The sequence below is a fragment of the Melopsittacus undulatus genome, unplaced genomic scaffold, assembly GCF_012275295.1.
Source record: "Melopsittacus undulatus isolate bMelUnd1 unplaced genomic scaffold, bMelUnd1.mat.Z mat_scaffold_389_arrow_ctg1, whole genome shotgun sequence".
Taxonomy (NCBI): Eukaryota; Metazoa; Chordata; class Aves; order Psittaciformes; family Psittaculidae; genus Melopsittacus; species Melopsittacus undulatus.
In genome coordinates this window covers 33,029-57,243 of record NW_022994290.1, presented here as the reverse complement: position 1 = coordinate 57,243, position 24,215 = coordinate 33,029, and the positions used below count along the sequence as shown (strand labels likewise).

Here is a 24,215-nt window from a genome sequence, read left to right as displayed (position 1 = left end):
TCAAAGCTGGAAACACAGTGCTCCAATCCCAAATCTGCTTCATGCCTTTAGCCCTTCCATTACCACTCTGCAGCCCCACGCAGTAGCTCACTCTAAACTGTACATGCATTCTCACTAGCTCCCGGTCAGTGGTACAGAGGGAAGGGACTGGGGCTTGACAAGGTCTGGTTTGTTCTCATTATGGTGACGGCGTATTGAAGCTCTCCGGCTTCCAGGCACAAAGGGGAAAATACTGTGACACGCCCTGACAACAGGGGGTCACGCTGCCAGGCCACCAGCAGCACAGGCAGCCATGCAGGCAGAGACCCAGATCCTGACTACAGGCAGGTCGCATTGCCTGCACCACGACTAAGTGGCTTGGCGCCGTCTTTGGAAAGAAGGGGCGAGTCCAGACCATCCCTCCGCTCGTGGACTTAGGGAAGACGCCCCTGTTACTGCACAGAGACCTGCTCTCCTTCCAGGGAGGCTTAAGCTAAGCTGCAGCAATTTTAACAGGTGCCTAAAGGACAAGCTCACTCACTCCCTCACATTGATAGACAAGGACAAGACAAACACAAACCAAAACGTCCCACCCGGCTCCCTGGCAAGAGGCCCCTCTGGTGCCGCAGCACAGGCTCACCCTCAGAGCCGTATCCTCCACACTGCCCACAAACCTTGCAGGGATCTCCACAGCCCTCAGGAAACAAGAGCAGACCAGGCCACCTCTGGGCTCCCACAGCAGGAGAAGAGACCTCTGCCAGCCTAGGCCCAATTTCAAGGTACCCAAGAAGAGAAGGTCCAGCAGCAGCCAAGTCCAGCCAGGAGTCTATCAGGCTTGTGAACAAGCAGCAATCCAGTCCACAAATCACCATCAGGTCCAGCAATTGCCAAGCTGCTCTATAATCATATAGAAGATCAAGCCGGGCAGTCAGTCTGAAGTCCAGACTAAGAATCTTCACAGGCAGGGACAGAGCTGAAGAGCAGCATTCCTCCAACAGAGTTCTAAAGAAAACTGAGGTACAGAGCTCGGTTTAAATAGGGCTCCTGGGTGTGGTCTGGTGCACAGGTGAGGCTGTTTAGGGTCATTAAGGCTTACTAATGCCCTCAGTGCCTTAACGAGGCACCTGAGAGCAATGGAAAATTCTAGTTCTATCCACAGGGCCTACAGAGTGAGGTGTGATTGCAGTGTTGTGATGGGGTTTTGTTCCATCTGTTAGCTGGTTAGTCTTCTTCCTCACCTAGCCCCAGAGACATTCTATCAAATGAATGTTCTGTGCATGAGAAGACGCAACCACTTCATTTGTGTGTGATTCAGTAAATCCTCTTGGAGACTTTATGATTCTGTTCAGTTCTGGGAGACTTTGGAAGAGTGGGTACATAAACACAACCCTCAGGAAGGCACACACCATTCTGAATGGGCAGTTCCTAATAGCCCCTGTACTGTTTATTTCACATTAATTTCACCCTACAATGAAGTAAGGTGTTCACTTTCCATTCAGATCTGAATAGAAATTTAAGACAGAATTTTTATTCTACCCATTCCTTACTAGTTTTAAACTGTTTTTGGTTACCTCTTAGATATTTATGGTCTTTTCTGTCCTGTTTTAAGCTGCTCTTGCCTATTTCTAATCTGCTTCAGGCTACCCATTTCTAACCTGGTCTTGCCCTTTCATAGCTTGGTTTAACTCCTGTATGGTCATTTTTATCTTACTCTTCTCCGTTTCTAAACCTTTTTTAGATTCTTTTGGCAAATTGTAAACAATGGAGAGGCTTTTCCATCTTATTCTGCCCATTCCTTACTAGTTTTAAGCTGGTTTTGGCTCCTTCTTCAATATTTGTGGTCATTTCTGGCCTGTTTTAAGCTGCTCTTGCCTACTTCTAATGTGCTTCAGGCTATTTCTAACCTCTTGATGCCCATTTCTAATTCTTCTGAAGCCATTCTGGCAGTTTCCAAACCATTTTGGTCCATTTCCTACCCATTTCTAGCCTGGTCTTGCCCTTTCCTAACTTGGTTTAACTCCTGTATGGTCATTTTTATCTTATTTGTGTTTGTGTTTGGAATGATTTGGTTTTGTCAGACCTGGTTCTCAGGCTCCTCAGGAGCCCGGTTGCTTTGCTCTTGGGTCTGTGCATGTGATCTGGGCAGATGTGCTGCTCCGTCTGGGAGGTACTGTGCCTGTGTAGGTTATTCTCTGTTTGTTGGTGTCACAGCATGTGTAGTGTTTTGTGTGTGTGTGTTTGCCTTGGAGCTGCTCTACTCATGGTGTGTATTTGGGCCAGGTGCAGCATCTGTAGTGCAAGTCTGTGTGTATTATGATCAGAGGCAGATCTTGAGCATTTCCTTGGGATGGAGGTTACAGGTTCTGGGCTCAGCAATGGTCTCTAGACATAAAAGCTGTGTGGGTATTAACATAGTAGTTGTTTAGCAACTCGGTGATAATTTGGCCAGTGTTTTTGTTCAGATCTCTGCTCTGAAGCAGTTGTCAACGTGATGAAAGCAGGCTTGAAGCAAGGCTCTGTGGCAGAGATGCAGAGCAGCCGGCAGACACTCTTGCAGCCCCGACAGTGATCCCATAAGGATGACATGACAATGATCGGCAGGGCTGGAAGGGGGGGGGGGGTGGCGGGCGTTTCGGCGGCGGGCGCCGCTCGCTGTTGCCATCTTGTGTCCAGGTTAGGTACTGCAGCCCTGCCTCCGCGCATGAGCCGTGGTGCTCCCTGTCCCCGGAAGTGGCTGGTGTCACGTGGTGCCCGCCGGTTTCCGGCGGGCTGTAGCAAGCGCGGCTCCATGCGGCCGCAGTCTGGTGGCCGCCCGCCGGCTCCGGTCCCTCCGCGCCGTTTCGGTGTGGCAGGCGCAGCCCCCGGGAGCAGCATGGCGGCGGGCAGGGTCCGGGTCCAGGTCCGGGTCCCGGCAGCAGCAGGTGAGAGCCGAGCCCACCGCGGGGCCGGGCTTACCGGGGAGGGGAGCGGGCCCGGCCGCCCGGCCGTGCCTTGGACGTGCGCAGAGGGGCCTCTCCTGCCTGCTGGCCGCTCGGCACGGGAAGCCTCTCGGTGCTCGGTACTGAGGGGAGTGAAGGCACGGGGGGGGGGGGGGGGGGGGGGTTACCTGGAGGTCCGTAATTCACACTGTACCTGCACTGGGAGGGAAAGGGGCCAGGGTTGAAATAGCTGTTTCTAAAGCAGCCAAGGCGTTCCCTGCTTGTTTTCTCTGATCTAATCTTGTGCTTAGTTGGGAAATTAGACTGTTGACTGTAGCTTTAAGGTGCTGAAGGATCTGGAGACTGGGATTCTCGGAGAAATGAGAAGGGGGAAGGGTGCATTGCCCTCCTTTTGTTCTGCACACAGACCTTGCTGGGCTGAGCCCTGGGGGAGGCCAGCTCATCCCAGCCTTTCTGTTAAGGACTTCAGTTGCTGCTGTTGCTCTCCTGCTTTCGCCCGTCTTTGGACAACTGCTTAGCTCCAGTAAAGCCATCAGGCTTCTTCATAAATGCTTCTTATTCCAGATGCAGAGGCAGCTCAAGCACAGGCCCTCGCTAATGGCTGCAGTGGCTGCGGCTGTTGGGTTTCATAGGTAAGAATTTTTGTAGGGGATTGTCTCTCCTGTGAAATGCTTGCATGGGATTTGTCCATAAAAAAATCCCTCACTGTTCTCTTTTCTCCACTGCTTGGCTGTGAGAGCAGGAAGCAGCAGAATCCGTGGCAGAGATAGATAAAGAAGAGCACGGGGAAGAAGCAAGCCCAGATGGCAGGGAGAAAGAGAACCAGCAGTATCCAGGTCAGGCAGAAACTGCCCCTCCCAGAGCAGAGTCCCAACAGCTGAGAAGCTGGAGCATCATGCCCAGGGAATGGATCTTGCATGTTGGCTGTCTGAGAAGCTGCACAGTGAGAAACGGTCGCTAGGTTCAGGTAAGCCTCAGTAAGACTAATTCTAAACAATTAACAGGCATTTCCATTTTACTTCATCCCATTCCTGACTAGTTCTAAGCTATTTTTGGTTACTTAAGTATTTATGGTCATTTCTGGCCTGTTTTAAGCTGCTCTTGCCTATTTCTAATGTGCTTCAGGCTATTTCTAACCTCTTGATGCCCATTTCTAATTCTTCTGAAGCCATTCTGGCAGTTTCCAAACCATTTTGGTCCATTTCCTACCCATTTCTAGCCTGGTCTTCCTCTTCATAGCTTGGTTTAACTCCTGTATGGTCATTTTTATCTTACTCTTCTGCATTTCTAAACCTTTTTTAGATTCTTTTGGCACATTGTAAACAATGGAGAGGCTTTTCCATCTTATTCTGCCCAGTCCTTACTAGTTTTAAGCTGGTTTTGGCTACTTCTTTAGTATTTGTGGTCATTTCTGGCCTGTTTTAAGCTGCTCTTGCCTATTTCTAATGTGCTTCAGGCTATTTCTAACCTCTTGATGCCCATTTCTAATTCTTCTGAAGCCATTCTGGCAGTTTCCAAACCATTTTGGTCCATTTCCTACCCATTTCTAGCCTGGTATTGCCGTTCCTAGCTTGGTTTAACTCCTGTATGGTCATTTTTATCTTACTGCTTCTGCAGTTTCTAAACCTTTTTTAGATTCTTTTGGCACATTGTAAACAATGGAGAGGCTTTTCCATCTTATTCTGCCCATTCCTTACTAGATTTTAAGCTGGTTTTGGCTCCTTCTTTAGTATTTGTGGTCATTTTTGGCCTGTTTTAAGCTGCTCTTGCCTATTTCTAATGTGCTTCAGGCTATTTCTAACCTCTTGATGCCCATTTCTAATTCTTCTGAAGCCATTCTGGCAGTTTCCAAACCATTTTGGTCCATTTCCTACCCATTTCTAGCCTGGTTTTGCCGTTTCCTAGCTTGGTTTAACTCCTGTATGGTCATTTTTATTTTACTCTTCTCCGTTTCTAAACCTTTTTTAGATTCTTTTGGCACATTGTAAACAATGGAGAGGCTTTTCCATCTTATTCTGCCCAATCCTTACTAGTTTTAAGCTGGTTTTGGCTCCTTCTTCAATATTTGTGGTCATTTCTGGGCTGTTTTAAGCTGCTCTTGCCTTTTTCTAATGTGCTTCAGGCTATTTCTAACCTCTTGATGCCCATTTCTAATTCTTCTGAAGCCATTCTGGCAGTTTCCAAACCATTTTGGTTCATTTCCTACCCATTTCTAGCCTGGTCTTCCCCTTCCTAGCTTGGTTTAACTCCTGTATGGTCATTTTTATCTTACTCTTCTGCATTTCTAAACCTTTTTTAGATTCTTTTGGCACATTGTAAACAATGGAGAGGCTTTTCCATCTTATTCTGCCCAATTCCTTACTAGTTTTAAGCTGGTTTTGGCTCCTTCTTTAGTATTTGTGGTCATTTTTGGCCTGTTTTAAGCTGCTCTTGCCTATTTCTAATGTGCTTCAGGCTATTTCTAACCTCTTGATGCCCATTTCTAATTCTTCTGAAGCCATTCTGGCAGTTTCCAAACCATTTTGGTCCATTTCCTACCCATTTCTAGCCTGGTTTTGCCGTTTCCTAGCTTGGTTTAACTCCTGTATGGTCATTTTTATCTTTACTCTTCTCCGTTTCTAAACCTTTTTTAGATTCTTTTGGCACATTGTAAACAATGGAGAGGCTTTTCCATCTTATTCTGCCCAATCCTTACTAGTTTAAGCTGGTTTTGGCTCCTTCTTCAATATTTGTGGTCATTTCTGGGCCTGTTTTAAGCTGCTCTTGCCTATTTCTAATGTGCTTCAGGCTATTTCTAACCTCTTGATGCCCATTTCTAATTCTTCTGAAGCCATTCTGGCAGTTTCCAAACCATTTTGGTCATTTCCTACCCATTTCTAGCCTGGTCTTCCCCTTCCTAGCTTGGTTTAACTCCTGTATGGTCATTTTTATCTTACTCTTCTGCATTTCTAAACCTTTTTTAGATTCTTTTGGCACATTGTAAACAATGGAGAGGCTTTTCCATCTTATTCTGCCCATTCCTTACTAGTTTTAAGCTGGTTTTGGCTACTTCTTTAGTATTTGTGGTCATTTTTGGCCTGTTTTAAGCTGCTCTTGCCTATTTCTAATGTGCTTCAGGCTATTTCTAACCTCTTGATGCCCATTTCTAATTCTTCTGAAGCCATTCTGGCAGTTTCCAAACCATTTTGGTCCATTTCCTACCCATTTCTAGCCTGGTCTTGCCCTTCCTAGCTTGGTTTAACTCCTGTATGGTCATTTTTATCTTACTGTTCTGCATTTCTAAACCTTTTTTAGATTCTTTTGGCACATTGTAAACAATGGAGAGGCTTTTCCATCTTATTCTGCCCAATCCTTACTAGATTTTAAGCTGGTTTTGGCTCCTTCTTTAGTATTTGTGGTCATTTTTGGCCTGTTTTAAGCTGCTCTTGCCTATTTCTAATGTGCTTCAGGCTATTTCTAACCTCTTGATGCCCATTTCTAATTCTTCTGAAGCCATTCTGGCAGTTTCCAAACCATTTTGGTCCATTTCCTACCCATTTCTAGCCTGGTTTTGCCGTTTCCTAGCTTGGTTTAACTCCTGTATGGTCATTTTTATTTACTCTTCTCCGTTTCTAAACCTTTTTTAGATTCTTTTGGCACATTGTAAACAATGGAGAGGCTTTTCCATCTTATTCTGCCCAATCCTTACTAGTTTTAAGCTGGTTTTGGCTCCTTCTTCAATATTTGTGGTCATTTCTGGGCTGTTTTAAGCTGCTCTTGCCTATTTCTAATGTGCTTCAGGCTATTTCTAACCTCTTGATGCCCATTTCTAATTCTTCTGAAGCCATTCTGGCAGTTTCCAAACCATTTTGGTTCATTTCCTACCCATTTCTAGCCTGGTCTTCCCCTTCCTAGCTTGGTTTAACTCCTGTATGGTCATTTTTATCTTACTCTTCTGCATTTCTAAACCTTTTTTAGATTCTTTTGGCACATTGTAAACAATGGAGAGGCTTTTCCATCTTATTCTGCCCATTCCTTACTAGTTTTAAGCTGGTTTTGGCTACTTCTTTAGTATTTGTGGTCATTTTTGGCCTGTTTTAAGCTGCTCTTGCCTATTTCTAATGTGCTTCAGGCTATTTCTAACCTCTTGATGCCCATTTCTAATTCTTCTGAAGCCATTCTGGCAGTTTCCAAACCATTTTGGTCCATTTCCTACCCATTTCTAGCCTGGTCTTGCCCTTCCTAGCTTGGTTTAACTCCTGTATGGTCATTTTTATCTTACTGTTCTGCATTTCTAAACCTTTTTTAGATTCTTTTGGCACATTGTAAACAATGGAGAGGCTTTTCCATCTTATTCTGCCCATTCCTTACTAGTTTTAAGCTGGTTTTGGCTACTTCTTTAGTATTTGTGGTCATTTTTGGCCTGTTTTAAGCTGCTCTTGCCTATTTCTAATGTGCTTCAGGCTATTTCTAACCTCTTGATGCCCATTTCTAATTCTTCTGAAGCCATTCTGGCAGTTTCCAAACCATTTTGGTCCATTTCCTACCCATTTCTAGCCTGGTTTTGCCGTTTCCTAGCTTGGTTTAACTCCTGTATGGTCATTTTTATCTTACTCTTCTCCGTTTCTAAACCTTTTTTAGATTCTTTTGGCACATTGTAAACAATGGAGAGGCTTTTCCATCTTATTCTGCCCAATCCTTACTAGTTTTAAGCTGGTTTGGCTCCTTCTTTAGTATTTGTGGTCATTTCTGGCCTGTTTTAAGCTGCTCTTGCCTATTTCTAATGTGCTTCAGGCTATTTCTAACCTCTTGATGCCCATTTCTAATTCTTCTGAAGCCATTCTGGCAGTTTCCAAACCATTTTGGTCCATTTCCTACCCATTTCTAGCCTGGTCTTGCCCGTTCCTAGCTTGGTTTAACTCCTGTATGGTCATTTTTATCTTACTCTTCTCAGTTTCTAAACCTTTTTTAGATTCTTTTGGCACATTGTAAACAATGGAGAGGCTTTTCCATCTTATTCTGCCCAATTCCTTACTAGTTTTAAGCTGGTTTTGGCTACTTCTTTAGTATTTGTGGTCATTTCTGGCCTGTTTTAAGCTGCTCTTGCCTATTTCTAATGTGCTTCAGGCTATTTCTAACCTCTTGATGCCCATTTCTAATTCTTCTGAAGCCATTCTGGCAGTTTCCAAACCATTTTGGTCATTTCCTACCCATTTCTAGCCTGGTCTTTGCCCTTTCCTAGCTTGGTTTAACTCCTGTATGGTCATTTTTATCTTACTCTTCTGCAGTTTCTAAACCTTTTTTAGATTCTTTTGGCACATTGTAAACAATGGAGAGGCTTTTCCATCTTATTCTGCCCAATCCTTACTAGTTTTAAGCTGGTTTTGGCTACTTCTTTAGTATTTGTGGTCATTTTTGGCCTGTTTTAAGCTGCTCTTGCCTATTTCTAATGTGCTTCAGGCTATTTCTAACCTCTTGATGCCCATTTCTAATTCTTCTGAAGCCATTCTGGCAGTTTCCAAACCATTTTGGTCCATTTCCTACCCATTTCTAGCCTGGTCTTGCCTTTCCTAGCTTGGTTTAACTCCTGTATGGTCATTTTTATCTTACTCTTCTCCGTTTCTAAACCTTTTTTAGATTCTTTTGGCACATTGTAAACAATGGAGAGGCTTTTCCATCTTATTCTGCCCAATCCTTACTAGATTTAAGCTGGTTTTGGCTCCTTCTTAGTATTTGTGGTCATTTTTGGGCCTGTTTTAAGCTGCTCTTGCCTATTTCTAATGTGCTTCAGGCTATTTCTAACCTCTTGATGCCCATTTCTAATTCTTCTGAAGCCATTCTGGCAGTTTCCAAACCATTTTGGTCCATTTCCTACCCATTTCTAGCCTGGTCTTGCCCGTTCCTAGCTTGGTTTAACTCCTGTATGGTCATTTTTATCTTACTCTTCTCCGTTTCTAAACCTTTTTTAGATTCTTTTGGCACATTGTAAACAATGGAGAGGCTTTTCCATCTTATTCTGCCCATCCTTACTAGTTTTAAGCTGGTTTTGGCTACTTCTTTCAATATTTGTGGTCATTTTTGGGCCTGTTTTAAGCTGCTCTTGCCTATTTCTAATGTGCTTCAGGCTATTTCTAACCTCTTGATGCCCATTTCTAATTCTTCTGAAGCCATTCTGGCAGTTTCCAAACCATTTTGGTCCATTTCCTACCCATTTCTAGCCTGGTCTTCCCCTTCCTAGCTTGGTTTAACTCCTGTATGGTCATTTTTTATCTTACTCTTCTGCATTTCTAAACCTTTTTTAGATTCTTTTGGCACATTGTAAACAATGGAGAGGCTTTTCCATCTTATTCTGCCCATTCCTTACTAGATTTAAGCTGGTTTTGGCTACTTCTTTAGTATTTGTGGTCATTTTTGGCCTGTTTTAAGCTGCTCTTGCCTATTTCTAATGTGCTTCAGGCTATTTCTAACCTCTTGATGCCCATTTCTAATTCTTCTGAAGCCATTCTGGCAGTTTCCAAACCATTTTGGTCCATTTCCTACCCATTTCTAGCCTGGTTTTGCCGTTTCCTAGCTTGGTTTAACTCCTGTATGGTCATTTTTATCTTACTCTTCTCCGTTTCTAAACCTTTTTTAGATTCTTTTGGCACATTGTAAACAATGGAGAGGCTTTTCCATCTTATTCTGCCCAATCCTTACTAGTTTTAAGCTGGTTTTGGCTACTTCTTCAGTATTTGTGGTCATTTTCTGGCCTGTTTTAAGCTGCTCTTGCCTATTTCTAATGTGCTTCAGGCTATTTCTAACCTCTTGATGCCCATTTCTAATTCTTCTGAAGCCATTCTGGCAGTTTCCAAACCATTTTGGTCCATTTCCTACCCATTTCTAGCCTGGTCTTGCCCTTTCCTAGCTTGGTTTAACTCCTGTATGGTCATTTTTATCTTACTCTTCTGCATTTCTAAACCTTTTTTAGATTCTTTTGGCACATTGTAAACAATGGAGAGGCTTTTCCATCTTATTCTGCCCATCCTTACTAGTTTAAGCTGGTTTTGGCTACTTCTTTAGTATTTGTGGTCATTTTTGGCCTGTTTTAAGCTGCTCTTGCCTATTTCTAATGTGCTTCAGGCTATTTCTAACCTCTTGATGCCCATTTCTAATTCTTCTGAAGCCATTCTGGCAGTTTCCAAACCATTTTGGTCCATTTCCTACCCATTTCTAGCCTGGTCTTGCCGTTCCTAGCTTGGTTTAACTCCTGTATGGTCATTTTTATCTTACTCTTCTCCGTTTCTAAACCTTTTTTAGATTCTTTTGGCACATTGTAAACAATGGAGAGGCTTTTCCATCTTATTCTGCCCAATCCTTACTAGTTTTAAGCTGGTTTTGGCTCCTTCTTTAGTATTTGTGGTCATTTTTGGCCTGTTTTAAGCTGCTCTTGCCTATTTCTAATGTGCTTCAGGCTATTTCTAACCTCTTGATGCCCATTTTCTAATTCTTCTGAAGCCATTCTGGCAGTTTCCAAACCATTTTGGTCCATTTCCTACCCATTTCTAGCCTGGTCTTGCCCTTCCTAGCTTGGTTTAACTCCTGTATGGTCATTTTTATCTTACTGTTCTGCATTTCTAAACCTTTTTTAGATTCTTTTGGCACATTGTAAACAATGGAGAGGCTTTTCCATCTTATTCTGCCCATTCCTTACTAGTTTTAAGCTGGTTTTGGCTACTTCTTAGTATTTGTGGTCATTTTTGGCCTGTTTTAAGCTGCTCTTGCCTATTTCTAATGTGCTTCAGGCTATTTCTAACCTCTTGATGCCCATTTCTAATTCTTCTGAAGCCATTCTGGCAGTTTCCAAACCATTTTGTTCCATTTCCTACCCATTTCTAGCCTGGTCTTGCCCTTCCTAGCTTGGTTTAACTCCTGTATGGTCATTTTTATCTTACTCTTCTCCGTTTCTAAACCTTTTTTAGATTCTTTTGGCACATTGTAAACAATGGAGAGGCTTTTCCATCTTATTCTGCCCAATCCTTACTAGATTTAAGCTGGTTTTGGCTCCTTCTTTAGTATTTGTGGTCATTTTTGGCCTGTTTTAAGCTGCTCTTGCCTATTTCTAATGTGCTTCAGGCTATTTCTAACCTCTTGATGCCCATTTCTAATTCTTCTGAAGCCATTCTGGCAGTTTCCAAACCATTTTGGTCCATTTCCTACCCATTTCTAGCCTGGTCTTGCCCTTCCTAGCTTGGTTTAACTCCTGTATGGTCATTTTTATCTTACTGTTCTGCATTTCTAAACCTTTTTTAGATTCTTTTGGCACATTGTAAACAATGGAGAGGCTTTTCCATCTTATTCTGCCCATTCCTTACTAGTTTTAAGCTGGTTTTGGCTACTTCTTTAGTATTTGTGGTCATTTTTGGCCTGTTTTAAGCTGCTCTTGCCTATTTCTAATGTGCTTCAGGCTATTTCTAACCTCTTGATGCCCATTTCTAATTCTTCTGAAGCCATTCTGGCAGTTTCCAAACCATTTTGGTCCATTTCCTACCCATTTCTAGCCTGGTCTTGCCCTTCCTAGCTTGGTTTAACTCCTGTATGGTCATTTTTATCTTACTCTTCTCCGTTTCTAAACCTTTTTTAGATTCTTTTGGCACATTGTAAACAATGGAGAGGCTTTTCCATCTTATTCTGCCCAATCCTTACTAGATTTAAGCTGGTTTTGGCTCCTTCTTTAGTATTTGTGGTCATTTTTGGCCTGTTTTTAAGCTGCTCTTGCCTATTTCTAATGTGCTTCAGGCTATTTCTAACCTCTTGATGCCCATTTCTAATTCTTCTGAAGCCATTCTGGCAGTTTCCAAACCATTTTGGTCCATTTCCTACCCATTTCTAGCCTGGTTTTGCCGTTTCCTAGCTTGGTTTAACTCCTGTATGGTCATTTTTATCTTACTCTTCTCCGTTTCTAAACCTTTTTTAGATTCTTTTGGCACATTGTAAACAATGGAGAGGCTTTTCCATCTTATTCTGCCCAATCCTTACTAGTTTTAAGCTGGTTTTGGCTCCTTCTTCAATATTTGTGGTCATTTCTGGGCTGTTTTAAGCTGCTCTTGCCTTTTTCTAATGTGCTTCAGGCTATTTCTAACCTCTTGATGCCCATTTCTAATTCTTCTGAAGCCATTCTGGCAGTTTCCAAACCATTTTGGTCCATTTCCTACCCATTTCTAGCCTGGTCTTGCCCTTCCTAGCTTGGTTTAACTCCTGTATGGTCATTTTTATCTTACTCTTCTGCATTTCTAAACCTTTTTTAGATTCTTTTGGCACATTGTAAACAATGGAGAGGCTTTTCCATCTTATTCTGCCCATTCCTTACTAGTTTTAAGCTGGTTTTGGCTACTTCTTTAGTATTTGTGGTCATTTTTGGCCTGTTTTAAGCTGCTCTTGCCTATTTCTAATGTGCTTCAGGCTATTTCTAACCTCTTGATGCCCATTTCTAATTCTTCTGAAGCCATTCTGGCAGTTTCCAAACCATTTTGGTCCATTTCCTACCCATTTCTAGCCTGGTTTTGCCGTTTCCTAGCTTGGTTTAACTCCTGTATGGTCATTTTTATCTTACTCTTCTGCCGTTTCTAAACCTTTTTTAGATTCTTTTGGCACATTGTAAACAATGGAGAGGCTTTTCCATCTTATTCTGCCCATCCTTACTAGTTTTAAGCTGGTTTTGGCTCCTTCTTTAGTATTTGTGGTCATTTCTGGCCTGTTTTAAGCTGCTCTTGCCTATTTCTAATGTGCTTCAGGCTATTTCTAACCTCTTGATGCCCATTTCTAATTCTTCTGAAGCCATTCTGGCAGTTTCCAAACCATTTTGGTCCATTTCCTACCCATTTCTAGCCTGGTCTTGCCCTTCCTAGCTTGGTTTAACTCCTGTATGGTCATTTTTATCTTACTCTTCTGCATTTCTAAACCTTTTTTAGATTCTTTTGGCACATTGTAAACAATGGAGAGGCTTTTCCATCTTATTCTGCCCATTCCTTACTAGTTTTAAGCTGGTTTTGGCTCCTTCTTTAGTATTTGTGGTCATTTTTGGCCTGTTTTAAGCTGCTCTTGCCTATTTCTAATGTGCTTCAGGCTATTTCTAACCTCTTGATGCCCATTTCTAATTCTTCTGAAGCCATTCTGGCAGTTTCCAAACCATTTTGGTCCATTTCCTACCCATTTCTAGCCTGGTTTTGCCGTTTCCTAGCTTGGTTTTAACTCCTGTATGGTCATTTTTATCTTACTCTTCTGCCGTTTCTAAACCTTTTTTAGATTCTTTTGGCACATTGTAAACAATGGAGAGGCTTTTCCATCTTATTCTGCCCATTCCTTACTAGTTTTAAGCTGGTTTTGGCTACTTCTTTAGTATTTGTGGTCATTTCTGGCCTGTTTTAAGCTGCTCTTGCCTATTTCTAATGTGCTTCAGGCTATTTCTAACCTCTTGATGCCCATTTCTAATTCTTCTGAAGCCATTCTGGCAGTTTCCAAACCATTTTGGTCCATTTCCTACCCATTTCTAGCCTGGTTTTGCCGTTCCTAGCTTGGTTTAACTCCTGTATGGTCATTTTTATCTTACTCTTCTCCGTTTCTAAACCTTTTTTAGATTCTTTTGGCACATTGTAAACAATGGAGAGGCTTTTCCATCTTATTCTGCCCAATCCTTACTAGATTTTAAGCTGGTTTTGGCTCCTTCTTTAGTATTTGTGGTCATTTTTGGCCTGTTTTAAGCTGCTCTTGCCTATTTCTAATGTGCTTCAGGCTATTTCTAACCTCTTGATGCCCATTTCTAATTCTTCTGAAGCCATTCTGGCAGTTTCCAAACCATTTTGGTCCATTTCCTACCCATTTCTAGCCTGGTTTTGCCGTTTCCTAGCTTGGTTTAACTCCTGTATGGTCATTTTTATTTTACTCTTCTCCGTTTCTAAACCTTTTTTAGATTCTTTTGGCACATTGTAAACAATGGAGAGGCTTTTCCATCTTATTCTGCCCAATCCTTACTAGTTTTAAGCTGGTTTTGGCTACTTCTTTAGTATTTGTGGTCATTTTTGGCCTGTTTTAAGCTGCTCTTGCCTATTTCTAATGTGCTTCAGGCTATTTCTAACCTCTTGATGCCCATTTCTAATTCTTCTGAAGCCATTCTGGCAGTTTCCAAACCATTTTGGTCCATTTCCTACCCATTTCTAGCCTGGTTTTGCCGTTTCCTAGCTTGGTTTAACTCCTGTATGGTCATTTTTATCTTACTCTTCTCCGTTTCTAAACCTTTTTTAGATTCTTTTGGCACATTGTAAACAATGGAGAGGCTTTTCCATCTTATTCTGCCCAATCCTTACTAGTTTTAAGCTGGTTTTGGCTCCTTCTTCAATATTTGTGGTCATTTCTGGGCTGTTTTAAGCTGCTCTTGCCTTTTTCTAATGTGCTTCAGGCTATTTCTAACCTCTTGATGCCCATTTCTAATTCTTCTGAAGCCATTCTGGCAGTTTCCAAACCATTTTGGTTCATTTCCTACCCATTTCTAGCCTGGTCTTCCCCTTCCTAGCTTGGTTTAACTCCTGTATGGTCATTTTTATCTTACTCTTCTGCATTTCTAAACCTTTTTTAGATTCTTTTGGCACATTGTAAACAATGGAGAGGCTTTTCCATCTTATTCTGCCCATTCCTTACTAGTTTTAAGCTGGTTTTGGCTCCTTCTTTAGTATTTGTGGTCATTTTTGGCCTGTTTTAAGCTGCTCTTGCCTATTTCTAATGTGCTTCAGGCTATTTCTAACCTCTTGATGCCCATTTCTAATTCTTCTGAAGCCATTCTGGCAGTTTCCAAACCATTTTGGTCCATTTCCTACCCATTTCTAGCCTGGTTTTGCCGTTTCCTAGCTTGGTTTAACTCCTGTATGGTCATTTTTATTTACTCTTCTCCGTTTCTAAACCTTTTTTAGATTCTTTTGGCACATTGTAAACAATGGAGAGGCTTTTCCATCTTATTCTGCCCAATCCTTACTAGTTTTAAGCTGGTTTTGGCTCCTTCTTCAATATTTGTGGTCATTTCTGGGCTGTTTTAAGCTGCTCTTGCCTTTTTCTAATGTGCTTCAGGCTATTTCTAACCTCTTGATGCCCATTTCTAATTCTTCTGAAGCCATTCTGGCAGTTTCCAAACCATTTTGGTTCATTTCCTACCCATTTCTAGGCTGGTCTTCCCCTTCCTAGCTTGGTTTAACTCCTGTATGGTCATTTTTATCTTACTCTTCTGCATTTCTAAACCTTTTTTAGATTCTTTTGGCACATTGTAAACAATGGAGAGGCTTTTCCATCTTATTCTGCCCATTCCTTACTAGTTTTAAGCTGGTTTTGGCTACTTCTTTAGTATTTGTGGTCATTTCTGGCCTGTTTTAAGCTGCTCTTGCCTATTTCTAATGTGCTTCAGGCTATTTCTAACCTCTTGATGCCCATTTCTAATTCTTCTGAAGCCATTCTGGCAGTTTCCAAACCATTTTGGTCCATTTCCTACCCATTTCTAGCCTGGTTTTGCCGTTTCCTAGCTTGGTTTAACTCCTGTATGGTCATTTTTATCTTACTCTTCTCCGTTTCTAAACCTTTTTTAGATTCTTTTGGCACATTGTAAACAATGGAGAGGCTTTTCCATCTTATTCTGCCCAATCCTTACTAGATTTAAGCTGGTTTTGGCTCCTTCTTTAGTATTTGTGGTCATTTTTGGCCTGTTTTAAGCTGCTCTTGCCTATTTCTAATGTGCTTCAGGCTATTTCTAACCTCTTGATGCCCATTTCTAATTCTTCTGAAGCCATTCTGGCAGTTTCCAAACCATTTTGGTCCATTTCCTACCCATTTCTAGCCTGGTTTTGCCGTTTCCTAGCTTGGTTTAACTCCTGTATGGTCATTTTTATTTTACTCTTCTGCATTTCTAAACCTTTTTTAGATTCTTTTGGCACATTGTAAACAATGGAGAGGCTTTTCCATCTTATTCTGCCCAATCCTTACTAGTTTTAAGCTGGTTTTGGCTCCTTCTTCAATATTTGTGGTCATTTCTGGGCTGTTTTAAGCTGCTCTTGCCTTTTTCTAATGTGCTTCAGGCTATTTCTAACCTCTTGATGCCCATTTCTAATTCTTCTGAAGCCATTCTGGCAGTTTCCAAACCATTTTGGTCCATTTCCTACCCATTTCTAGCCTGGTCTTCCCCTTCCTAGCTTGGTTTAACTCCTGTATGGTCATTTTTATCTTACTCTTCTGCATTTCTAAACCTTTTTTAGATTCTTTTGGCACATTGTAAACAATGGAGAGGCTTTTCCATCTTATTCTGCCCATTCCTTACTAGTTTAAGCTGGTTTTGGCTACTTCTTTAGTATTTGTGGTCATTTTCTGGCCTGTTTTAAGCTGCTCTTGCCTATTTCTAATGTGCTTCAGGCTATTTCTAACCTCTTGATGCCCATTTCTAATTCTTCTGAAGCCATTCTGGCAGTTTCCAAACCATTTTGGTCCATTTCCTACCCATTTCTAGCCTGGTCTTGCCCTTCCTAGCTTGGTTTAACTCGTGTATGGTCATTTTTATCTTACTGTTCTGCATTTCTAAACCTTTTTTAGATTCTTTTGGCACATTGTAAACAATGGAGAGGCTTTTCCATCTTATTCTGCCCATTCCTTACTAGTTTTAAGCTGGTTTTGGCTACTTCTTTAGTATTTGTGGTCATTTTTGGCCTGTTTTAAGCTGCTCTTGCCTATTTCTAATGTGCTTCAGGCTATTTCTAACCTCTTGATGCCCATTTCTAATTCTTCTGAAGCCATTCTGGCAGTTTCCAAACCATTTTGGTCCATTTCCTACCCATTTCTAGCCTGGTCTTGCCCGTTTCCTAGCTTGGTTTAACTCCTGTATGGTCATTTTTATTTTACTCTTCTCCGTTTCTAAACCTTTTTTAGATTCTTTTGGCACATTGTAAACAATGGAGAGGCTTTTCCATCTTGTTCTGCCCATTCCTTACTAGTTTTAAACTGTTTCTTTGTTACTTCTATTTGTGGTAATTTCTGTCCTGTTTTAAGCTGCTCTTGGTTATTTGTAATCTTCTTTAGGCTATTTCTAACCTATTGATGCCCACTTGTTTCTCTTTTGAAGCCATTCTGGCAGTTTCCAAGCCCTTTTGGTCCATTTCTTGTCATGTGTTGTCCCCCCCAATACGGCATCTGCTTTTCCCCACCACGCCAATTTGTCTTCCCCCCCGCCACTCCCCCCTGTTCTTCTATCCCGTATCCCACTCTTCACCCCTTTCTCATCATCTATCCCTTTTAACCGCCATTATTCCCACACCCCCACCCCCCTTCTCTACCATCTGTCCCCCCTAACAGCCATTCTCCCCCCCTTCCCCACTATCTCTCCCATTTAAACCCCTTTCCTCCGTCATCACAACAGTCTTCCCGCCCACCAAAGCCCGAACTAACCTTCGTCCAGCAAGTCTCGATCTTTACCGTGCCGAGCTAAACCCTGCTGAGCTCCGTAACCGTGCACGTACAGAAAACAAAGCTGCGTTCCAGCCCTCACTGCTGTCTGCTCCTTCCCGGGCACTGCCATCGCTCCCTCACACAAAAGGACACCGCTGATTGGCCACCGGTCTCTAGGCGGGGAAAACGGCCCCTCAGCCGTGCGGCCCGGGATTGGACGGCGCTGACCCTCCGCCCCGCCCCCCCGGGTGGCTTCAGCTCTGCTTGGCTCACTTCGGGTTAGCATAGCCTGCGTTAGTTTACCACGGCTGTGTGGTTTGGCATAGCCTGGGGAAGCATAGCATAGCCTCCATCCAGCGTGAGATTAAGATGAGTGAGATTAGACCTGGGTGAGATTGACTGGGGGGAGACTGACCCTAGTCAGATTTGTCCTGGGTCAGATTTGTCCCTGGTCAGATTACCCCAGGGGTCAGATTAGCTCGAGTCAGGTTAGTCCGGGTCAGATTAGTCCGGGTCAGATTAGCCCGGTCAGATTAGCCCAGGTCGGATTATCCCGGGTCAGATTAGCTTGGGTGACCCGGTTTGGATCATCCCGGGTCATTTAGCTCAGATAAGAGACAGGTGAGATTAGACGGGTGAGATTATCCTAGCCTCCTTAACTTAGTTTAGTCTGAGTTACCTTGAGTTAGTCTTGGTTAACCTGGATTAGCCTATCCTCAGTTAGCCTGGGTTAGATGAGCCTGGATTAGATGGGGTTAGCCTACCCTATCATAGGGCGGGGTATATGGGAGGACAATACTGGGGTTTTGGGGATATGGAGTCCCTACATGGGGGTCTGTGGGGGGATTTGGGGGTCTGGAGTCCCTGCATGGGGGTCTATGGGTGTATTTGGGGGTCTGGAGTCCCTACATGGGGGTCTGGGGGGATTTGGGGGTCTGAAGTCCCAGTATGGGGGTCTGTGGGGGGATTTGGGGGTCTGAAGTCCCAGTATGGGGGTCTGTGGGGGGATTTGGAGTCCCTGTATGGGGGTCTATGGAGGGATTTGGGGGTCTGGAGTCTCTCCGTGGTGTTCTGTAGGGGTGTGGAGACCCCTTATGGGGTGTATGGGGGAATACGGGGGGATATGGGGTTCTGGAGTCCCTAGATGACGTGTGGGGCAATAGGGGGGGGATACGGGGTTCTGTGGGGCTTTATGAGGGGTATCTGGAGTTCTGCATTCCCATTATGGGGTTCTGTGGGGGCCCTGCGAGCCCCGAGAGGAGGGAACGGGACGGGAACGGAGCTTCCGGCCGCGCCGCGCTCGTCAGGGCCATCTTGGAACAAAAAATGGCGGCAGCGCAGGCGCGGTGCGGCCGTTACCACGGCAACGCGGACGCCATGAGGGGTGAGGTGCCGTACTCAGGCTAGCACCTCACCAAGATGGCCGCCCCGTAGTGCCGTACGTCAAAATGGCGTCTCACTAATTTGGCCTGTCCCGGCGCCCGTACTCAAGATGGCGCCTATCAAGTGGCATCAGTGCACCCCCCCCCCGTGCCCGCCCCTGTCTCCCCTCTCCCCATGGCGGCGCAGAGCCGCGCTCCCCCCCAGCCGCCTCCCTCCCCTCTCCTCACGGCTCCTGCTCCCGCACCTCTCTCTGCACCTCCTCCATGGCCGCCCTATGGCGGCGGGCGGGGCGGGGAGGGGCGGGAGGGGGCAGGAGGAGGAAGGGAACTGAGTGGTTCCGGGAGGAGCCGACACCTCCCATTGCCCCCCCCGCCGGGCACGGCTCAGCCCGGATCGGCACGGCACGGCTCGGCTCGGCCCAGGGTAGAACCGGGGCACCGAGGGGGTCTGGGGCAGGCCGGCAGCCGGAGGGGGGCAGTCGCGGGGGGGGCGGCGGTGCTGTCCCGGCCTGCAGCGGGGACCGTGTCCCCCTTCCCATCCCTCCTGCCGGAGGCACTCGTGTTCCCCGCGGCCGCTCCGGGTCACGGTCTCCACGGCAACAGCTGCTGCCGCCGCTCCGGGTCACGGTCTCCACGGCAACAGCTGCTGCCGCCGCTGCTGCACGGACTCGGCATCCACCTCCTGCACGGCGCCACCACCGTGGTCTTTGGGGTACGGACAAACGGGGGGGGGGGGAGAGACACTGGGGGTGCTGCGACCCATGGAGAGCCGCAGAAACAGTTTGCCAGGGCTTCCCCAAGGTGCTCGATTGTTTTGTTCTGTGTGCAGGATGTTTCTCATCACACCCCAAAGCTTTTCCAGGAGTCAAACGCATCGGTTTCCCTCTCTTCCCCCAAGAAAGGGGAAGTTTGTGGCCGGTTGCATTGATAGCACCTGGAGTGGTGCTGCCCTGAAACAGGATGAAATGGCTGCATCCTTCCGGGAGGCTGCCTCCGAAAGCAGAATTGCCCTGTGAGCTGGAGAGGTGCCCCTGCAGTGAGGGCCCGTGCCCAGGGAGGCATGGGGAGCTGGGGACTTGGCACTTTCCTGCCTATCATAGAGGACTGTGATGTACGATGGTAATGAATGCATCTTTAATTATAGATATGATACTATGAAATAGCTTTATTATCCCTTGCTAAAAATGCTTCCTTTTTTGCTTTCTTAGCAGTCAGTGCAAAAATTCAAGTTAATATCATAATATCATGGTAAAAGCTGCAAGCTCTGAAGTGGTACAGGCTGGCAGGAAGCTCCCAGTGTATGGTTTGGTGTGAGCAGCACCGATGTATTAGGTTTGGCATAGTAGTACATGGGTTTTTTTTTCTTGTTTTTAGTGGCCATCTATGCCATCTATGCATCTATGCTTAACTTGTTAACAATTTATGTTCATATGTACGAGGAGGAGGAACATAAAGATGATGTAAGGATAGACAGGTTTGTAAAACCAGCCATTTCTTCAAGGGACGGCTGCTGCAGCAATACCCTGCTTGCACGATGCCCTATATGAGTGTCTGTTTTGAGCGAGTTTTACACGTGACCTGCACCCTGATCATGCGTTCTTTTTAGGCTGCACACCCGCCTATCAGCCTCATCAGCGTTGATGCTGTGGACCCACATCAGTGGTTTCTTGAGCTTTGAGAAAAACCCAGTTCTTGTTCTTAGATAAATACAAGAACCCTTCTGTTTCAGAGCAGCGTGCAGCCATGTGCACACTGTGTGTGCCAGAACAGACCCTTTCAAGAGCTCCAGAAGACTTTTTTAGCCTCTTTCTTTCATCTGCAAGACCAAAAAGGAAAGAGAGGTTTCTGCAACTGGGAAGCAGGAGAAGAGAGTGGAGGTATGTCTGGTAATCGTAGCACATGCTTCTCTGACCTTGCCGAGAGAGGAAATCCATTTACTCTCTGCTTTCATCGATTGGTCTGTAATTTGCCTGTAGTTATCCTCCCCATTTCTACATTTTACAGAATCATGGAATGGTTCATGTTGGAAGGGACCTTAAAGCTCATCCAGCTCCAACCCCTGCCACAGGCAGGCAGGGACACCTCACACTAGAGCAGGTTGCTCCAAGCCCCTGTGTCCAACCTGGACTTGAACACTGCCAGGGATGGGGCAGCCACAGCTTCTCTGTGCACCCTGTGCCAGCGCCTCAGCACCCTCACGGGGAACAGCTTCTGCCTAAGAGCTCAGCTCAGTTTCCCCTCGGGCAGGTTCAAGCCATTCCCCTTGGCCTGTCCCTACAGGCCCTTGTCCCAAGCCCCTCTCCAGGTTTCCTGCAGCCCCTTTAGGCACTGGAGCTGCTCTCAGGTCTCCCCTTCAGGAGCCTTCTCTTGTCCAGGCTGCCCCAGCCCAGCTCTCTCAGCCTGGCTCCAGAGCATAGCTGCTCCAGCCCTCGCAGCAGCTCCATGGTTTCCTCTGGCTCGCTTGAGCAGCTCCACGTCCCTCTTGAGCTGGGGCTGAAGATGTGGATGCAGGACTTTGTTTCCTCTTACATTGGCATAATGCAGAGTGACACTTTAACAGCTGGACAGATGTAGATTCTCCTACCTGGGGCCAGTAAATGAGAGCAAAACCACATCCTCTGCTTGAACAAGGAAGAAATTATTTTGTTCACCTTGTTTACGTGCTTAATTCAAGAAGTTTTTTCCCTTCCAGTCAATTACATTCACGTAATTGAAAACATTGTCCCAGGAAATCTCAGCTTGGTTTGCTTTCCTGCTCGGAGACCATTGCGCTGCTTTTTGCTTAAACAGCAATTGCTTTGCTTGCAGGCTGTTTTGCAGCAGCTCTATGGCTATGGGGAATTACCAGTGTTTTTCTAATCATCCTGTTGGATGTTGTGACAATGCAGGTCCCCGGTTTCCTCTTGACATTTGGGTACTGCCAGCAGAGTTTGCAGCCCTTGGTGTTGTCTTTGTTGAATTAGGACCTGCACTGCTGAGGAGAAGGCAAGGCCTGGAGGGAGGGAGGGAGAACCAGGAACAGGTCAGCCCCAGTATTTTTCTGTAATGAGGGTGGTAAAGCACTGGCAGAGGTTGGCCAGAGAGGTGGTGGATGCCCCATCCCTGGGGACATTCAAGGCCAGGCTGGATGTGGTTCTGAGCACCCTGATGGAGTTGAAGATGTCCCTGCTCATGGCAGGGGAGGTTAGACCAGATGACCTTTAAAGGTTCCTTCCAACCAAAACCATCCTGTGCTCATATGATTAGAACCCCAGGGAATGCAGGCATTTCCCTACAGCTGCTGAGGGTCTCTTTAGAAGCCCAAGGCCACAGTTACCCTTCTTTCTTAGGGAAGGGCTTCCCGTCCTCACGCTCTTTGGTGTGTCTGGTGGCATTGTGCCCATGCCGAAGCTTGTCTTTGGCACCTTGAGCTAAAGTGCTTCACTGACATGAGGTTAAATTCATCTGGAGGAGCCTGTTTTAATGCAGCCAGGGAGGGGAAACTGGCTTATTATTTGCAGTACTGAGCTCTGTTCAGCAGGTGGGTCACGGTAAATGTTTGCTGCCACAAGTACCAGTACCAGTGCGAGTAACACCCAGCTCTGGGCAAATGCACCTTGATTTCAACCTATTTGAACTGGTCACTTACCAGCATAGCAAGTATCACATCCTGCAGGCAAAGCTGCTCAGGTGCAGCTGATGGATCCCTGAGCCCAGCAGGAGGCCTGAGGCTGCTTTTCCATTTACCTCTAAGAGCAATGACATTGGAACCACGGCAGGACGTAGAGCTTTCGTGTGCATAACCCCAAATGTATCTGCCTTTCCTAGCCTGCCAGGCAGGCAGCGTTAGTGCCGCTTTCTAGCTCACTAAAGGGTATTATCTGCTCAACATTTTCCAGTGACAAGACTTCACCTGTACCGTAGCTGATGGTGGGCTCACAGACCAGAACACACACAGCCTATTGCACAGATCGGCTTTCCTGGCAGCCCCGGGCAGCACTTGCAGGGACAGAGGTGTGTACTTAGCCCCTGATTCCAAGAAGATGCCGTAACATGGCTGTTTCTAACTCATTTATGCCCACTTCTAAACTGTTTTATTTGCTATTTCTAAATTCTTTCTGCCATTTCTAACCCGTGTTTGGTCACTTCTAACCCTTTTAAAGCCATTTCTTAAAATTTCCCTCTTTTTTTGGCCCTTTTCTCACTCTGTTTAAGCCACTTTTTTATTTCTCTAACCCATTTTTTCCCATTTGTCAGCAGCTTTAAGCCTTTTTTGACGATTTCTAACACAATTGTGGCCACTTCTAACTAGATTTAAACCCATTTTTAGCCATTTGCAACCCTTATATGTCCAATTCTAACCTGGTTTAAGCCATTTTGTCCATTTCTAAACTATTTTTTTCTTCTAACCATTTTTTTTTGCCACTTCAAACACATTTTTGCCCATTTCTGAGCCTGGTTTAAGCCATTTTTCCCCATTTCTACCCTATTTTAAGCCATTTTAGTCTATTTCAAAACAATTCATGGCCATTTCTATCCCAGTTTTGCCCATTTCTTACCAGTTTTTAAGCCGTTTTTGGCAATTTCTAACCCATCTTTCCCATTTCTAACCCCTTTAAAGCTTTTTTGGGGGCTATTTCTGACCTGTCTGTGGCTGTTTCTGTCCCATATTTATCCACATCTTCCGCATTGTAGGCCATTTTTGCCCACTTCTAACCCATTTTTACCCATTTCTTGATTGTTTTAATCCATTTTGGGCCACTTGTGTTCCACTTTGGACCATTTGTAAGGTGTTTTGAACCATTTTTTTCATTTTCTAACCCATGTTTGCCCATTTCTTATCTCATTTTAGGTATGGGACGCCTAAAAATAGTTACTGAAAGAGACTAAAAGACAAGGACAGCTGGAAAAAACATGAATGAAAAAGGAAATAAATAAAATGTGTAAAGAAAATAAAAAGCAAAAGAGAAGAATGTGATTATAAATCCCCACAAAGCAAACACAAAGCAATAAAAGTCTGAAAGAATCTCGAATAGAAGTTCCCTGAGCAACTTTGCCCCAGCCCCAATATTGCAAACTGTCCCCACTCAGCAGCTGGGGTCCCCGGAGGCTGTCAACGGGGAGGGGAGCCGCCGTTGCTCTCAGGCCGTTGCTTCTGCAGCGTGTGCTGCCACCTCGTGTCCAAGCGTCGGTACTGCAGGTGCTGGAGGTGGGGGGGGCACGGCGTAGCTCGGGGCACTGCTCGCTGCTGCCATCCTGTGTCCAAAGCTCGGTACTGCAGGTGCCGGAGATGCGGGAGGGGAAGCAAAGGGGTGGCTCAGAGCAAAGGGAGGTGCTGCCCTCCTGTGGCCAAAACTACGAACTGCACGCCAAGAGGCCGGAGCCGCCCGAAGGGAACCGAGCGCAGCCGAAGCCGCCTGAGGGGGACGGAGCCGCCCGGAGGGACCGGAGTAGCTTCCATGGGGTCCCAGGGGAGCCGACAGCTGCCATTGCCCCCCCCCGTTTGCCTCCG

At 45.2% G+C, this 24,215-nt stretch overlaps 1 long non-coding RNA gene across 2 annotated transcripts; it reads left to right on the top strand.

The window, feature by feature from the left end:
* The first annotated feature begins 19,213 nt into the window (after positions 1 to 19,213).
* Positions 19,214 to 23,619, top strand: LOC117438493 (uncharacterized). Of its 2 annotated transcripts, none has more exons than XR_004550814.1 (4): positions 19,214 to 19,436; positions 20,459 to 20,601; positions 22,603 to 22,717; positions 23,556 to 23,619. It is a non-coding gene; the product is annotated as an uncharacterized lncRNA (long non-coding RNA). The 2 variants fall into 2 exon arrangements; XR_004550813.1 differs by having other exon boundaries at positions 20,454 to 20,601.
* The last annotated feature ends 596 nt before the right edge of the window (positions 23,620 to 24,215 follow it).